The 5,135-nt window shown below is 39.5% G+C and overlaps 1 pseudogene; it reads right to left on the reverse strand.

The window, feature by feature from the left end:
• Positions 1 to 3,640: 3,640 nt before the first annotated feature.
• On the reverse strand, positions 3,641 to 4,645 carry LOC118022957 (annotated as a pseudogene).
• Positions 4,646 to 5,135: the final 490 nt, after the last annotated feature.

Below are 5,135 nucleotides of genomic sequence, written 5' to 3' on the forward strand. Positions count from 1 at the left end.
TCCTCCTCACTTATTTTCTTCTCAATGAAGATTCACCACTGAAAATCTCAGGGCTAAACTCATGGTTTTTGTATACATCCTCTTGAATATTCTTATTTAAATTGCTGGTGATTGTAAGAGAGATAGCCATTATCCAGTATTTACAATTGAAGAAACCAAGGCTGCATCATAAATATATACCATGATTTCCAGGACTCCATGTGGAAGACATGGAACATATGACCCCTTGTGCACTGGAGATGTGATCTGGCCAGAGAGCAGAACATTTATATATTATACACATTTGTAGGTACACACACAATAGACCGAACGCAATTGTAAAATACAGTTTGACCCATGAGCCCTTTGGACAAACAGAAAGAGTCCATGACCTCCTTTGATTTATCTAGGACATCTAAATGAATACTATGGCTGAAAACAATGGTAAGTTGAAATATGATTTTTCAAACAACATATTCTCCTCTCCATATTTCCCCTCTACTCTGTTGAGAATCGCAGAGGATGTTTTTCCTCTTTTGTAATATGTGTACACGACTACAAAGTTAGCATTTGGCATTTGCTCAGATGAATCCTGACGTTAGGAATATGTCCGCAGAAATGATTCTACAATTGTCATTCTTGCTTTGGTTTCATGATTTGTTCTCACAAACAGTATCTTGAAACCTGTGGTTATCATTGGTTATGGAGCAGACTTCAAATCCTACAGTTGTGTGTTATATGCCCCATTATTCCCTTTGCAGACCTATGAATTAGGAGAAGGATAATGTAGGTCAGGGCCAGTATAAGTGGAAAGTCCCTTAAATAAACCCAAGGAGAAGGACAGAGGGGGACCTGGAAGTACATTAAAGGTCTCATCTTGCTCAGGATATGAAGATTACACATCTGATTACTTTTTCCGCTAAATGATGGCTTTATTGAGATATAATTCACATACCATAAAGTTCACAATCGAGGGGCACCTGGCTGGCTCAGTCGGTAGAGCATGCAGTTCTTGCTCTCAGGGTTGTGAGTTCAAAATCCCACATTGAGCATGGAGCCTACTTTAAAAAAATTAATTAAAAATAAATAAGCAAAGTATACAATCCAGTAGTTTTTATGATATTTGCAGAGCCATGTAACTACCACTATCTAATTCCAGAGCATTTTCATTAGTGCATAAAGAAATACTGTACACATTTGCAATCACTCTCGCTACCCACATCTCCCGAAGCACCTCTTAACTACTAATTTACTTTCTGTCTGCATAGATTTGCCTATTCTAAACGTTTAATATAAATGGAATCATATAAAATATGGTCCATCATGACTGGTTATTTCATTACATTCAGTATGTTCATTATTTCTGGTTAATGTTTTGAAGCTCAGCATATTGCAGTATGTATCAGTATTTCATTTTCTTCCATCTCTTCATGGACATTCAAGGTGTTTCCACTTTTTGGACATTATGAATAATGCTTCCCTGAATATTTGTATACACATTTTTATGTGGACACATGTATTCAAATTTTAGTCAATTACCTGGAATTGGAATTGCTGGGTCATGTGGGAACTCTGTTTATCATTTTTAGTAACTGCCAAACTGTTTTCTAAACAGCTAAACTTTCCCTCTGGCAATGTATGGAAATTCTCATTACTTTTTAATGTTGATAGAAAAATATGTGTAAACATGTTTGTTAAAAAGTTAATGGTAAAGCTAGACAAACTAGAAACAGGATAAATGAGTTCCAAATCATAATTTAAAGTGAACAAAGAATAATCTAACCATTAAAGATCTTCTAAAAAGAAAATATACAAGGGACACCTGGCCGGCTTGGTTGATAGAGCATGCAACTCTTGATCTCAGTGTTGTGAATTTAAACCCCATGTTGGGTATAGAGATTATTTAAAAATAAAATCTTTTTTTTAAAAGAAGAAAATATACAAATTACTAAATCCTTGCATATTTCCAAGGATCAATGAACTGTGTACCATGGTGGCCATGAGTTTGGTGCATCAAATATTCCCCATTCCAAAGACAGGACCTTATTCCCACCTCCTTGCCATGAGATGTGGCCATATAGCATGCTTTGACCACCAAAGTGGGAGCAGAAGTTATGTGTGTCATTGCTGGGCAGAAGATTTAAGCACTGAGGTGGGATTTACCATGGACTCTTGCACCCTGCCACAGAAACCATCCACACTCCAGATGGCACATTCCTGTTGGTCTGGAGACTGAAGCAACCATATAGAGATCCAACCACTTGTAGACATGTGCCATGAGGAAGAAAAAAAAATCTGCTTCTTTAAACCATGACATTCTGAAGTTATTACCACAGCAAAACCTAATCTATCACGCAAATACAAAAAATTAGTACCAGGATCAGAGACATCAGGAAGGATTTATAATATGTAATATTGACCTAGGTGTCAGGTAGCATGCTTATGGAAAATTATTATTGGGGGCCAAAAAGAACACAATCTATATAACACAGTGACAAAATATCTGCTAAAACCACTGTTTGCAATAACTCAGAAATCAGATCATAGGCCTAATGAACTTATAACTGGAACAGAAGAGGTTGGAAAATGGAACTAGTCTATGCTAGTTGTTATAGGTTGCAGTTAGTACATTTTTATGAAAAAAAAAAAAAAACTCAGAAAGAAATTGGCCAATTTTCAAGTAGGAGTAAAAGAAAATAAAATCTAAAAGGTCATGGATTTGCAGAGTTGGAAGAGGGAACTTTTTCTCAATTTCAAATGGTAAAAGATAAAACTGATGTGGCCTCTGTTGGGCTCTGCCCTTGGGTTCAAGAAGGCTTCGAAGATTAGGTGACTTCCAAGCTCCATCCTGAAATATGATCAGTGATATTGATAAAAGCAGTGAAAATTGTTCCAGAGAGAAAGGATCATGGACAAAAGAAAATATTTGTGAAGCAACTTGGGGTGTTTGGAGGAAATACAAATAGTATTACATCATGACAGTTTCCAAACTCTCCAAAGCTGAGGATGCCTTTCTTCAAGCTGAGAATCAAAATTGGTGAAAGAAGACTTGTTCCAGGCTCTGTGGATCACATTTTGAAAATCACCTGAATAAGTAGCCAGCCTTCAGGGGCCATATTATCTCTCAATTACAAACCAAGGGAAAACAGAATCAGATCTAGCGGAAGAGTGATAGAAGAGTTAGAAGGGAGTCACTATAGGTAAACTGACCAAATAAGAGACTCTTTCAACAGTCAAAGCATGAAAGAGTGAGGTCCTGAAATTTACGATGGCTTTGAGGATAGCTTGGAGGGGATGTATTTCAAAGATATTTAGGAGAGAGAGTAAATAGGACTAGACCACTGATTACATGGAGTTTGGGAAAAGGATAGGGAGAGGAGAGATTAGGGTAAAGAATGAGTTCCAGATTTCCAACTCGGGGGACAGGATGAGTACAGGTACTAGCAACCAAGACAGGGAATACAAGGGGCCCCTGGATGGCTCAGTTGATAGAGCATGTGACTCTTGATCTTAGGGTTGTGAGTTCAAAGCCCACATTGGTGTAGAAATTACTTAAAAATAAAATATTTTTCTTCTTTTTTCTTTCTTTTTTCTTTTTTTAAGAAACTGTTTATTTTCTATCATCCTTATTTTCATTTTGTTTGCTTTTGTGTAAGAGCAGCTAAGACCACTCAATGGTTGTTCCTACCCACTGAGTGGCCTAAGCAGTAGGAGCTGACCAGTCTTCAGTGGCAGGCTGAGCACTCCAGTCTTCAGTAGGGAACTGCTGAATAGGCACCTGCACACCTTCAGACCAGTCTGTGACTTCAGGTTGAGTAGCAGTGAACTCGGAGCTGGAGCAGTCCATTCACCCTGAAATTCTTCCTTCATCACAGCCTTTTAAGCAGTGGCCTGCTTTTCCTTTTCAATCTCTTCAGGATCTCTGTAGAAGTAGAGATCAGGCATGACCTCCCAAGGGTGTTCATAGGAAATGGTGCCATGCAAGTGTGGAACTTCATGGGCCCAGCATCCACCACATCAGACCCACTGAGTGAGCGCCCTTGTTGTTGCAAGGGATGGCAATGTCCACATAGCACAGAGGAGAGTCTGTGTTACACAGAGCAATGGTAGGCAAGTTAACATAAGATGCTTCTATGAGAGTCAGCCCTGGGGTCGGTAACCACCAGAAGTGTGGGCTCCCAGAAGGCTGCCTGGATCTGGTTAGTGAAGGTTCCAGGAATGAAGCAGCCAGCAATAGGAGTGGCTCCAGTAACAGCAGCAAACTTAAGCCCGGTTTGCTGACCAGTATTCCTGGATGATAGGACATTGACATCAACTTGGTTTAAAATGGCAACAATGGTCCAAACTGCCGGCAAGAGCTTCTCCCAGGTTCTCTGCAGATTTATGATGTAGATACCATCACTTTTCCATTTGTAGATGTACTGTTCCATTTGGAAGTCAAGGTTAGTACCACCTAAGTAGGTTCCTGCTGCAAGGAATTTGAGGATATCCTCCTCCTTCATTTGCAGGATATCAAGGGCTCCAGACATTGTGAAAGTTTCCCTTTAAGTTATGAAGGGAATGCAAAACAACGTTGTATTCATCCCTCCCTGGGTAGTGTGGAAAGAAAAATAAAATCTTAAACAAACAAACAAAAAAACAAACAATGGGCTGCCTGTGTGGCTCAGTCAGTTAAGTGTCTGTCTTCAGCTCAGGTCATGATCCCGGGGTCCTGGGATGGAGCCCCGCATCAGGGCTTCTCCCTCTCCCCACTCCCCAGCCCCCACTTGTGCTCTCTCTCGCTCTCTCTCTCTCTCAAATAAATAAATAATCTTTAAAGAATTTTTTTTAATTAAAAATTTTTAAAAAGATAGGAATATAAGATAAGCAAGGATGGCAATCAGGAGCAATGGGATTGAGTTTATTTGCAAACATGCTGAGTTTGGAATATCTGCATGATAGCCAGTTTTAAGTGTCCAGTAGAAATTTAACACACAAGGAAGAAGTTGGGAACTCTAGGAAGATGCCAAATGTGGAACAGTGCTTAAATACCTAAAGAAAATATTTAGCAATACCACCCCACCCCCCACCTTGGGAAAGGCAAACATATCCCCACTATCAAGAGCCAGCCCCATTCCATTCTTCCTGCCCACAGAAGGGGACCCAGTGTGTTTGTA

Source organism: Mirounga leonina, unplaced genomic scaffold (genome assembly GCF_011800145.1).
Source record: "Mirounga leonina isolate KUSES-001 unplaced genomic scaffold, KU_Mleo_1.0 Mir_178, whole genome shotgun sequence".
NCBI lineage: Eukaryota > Metazoa > Chordata > Mammalia > Carnivora > Phocidae > Mirounga > Mirounga leonina.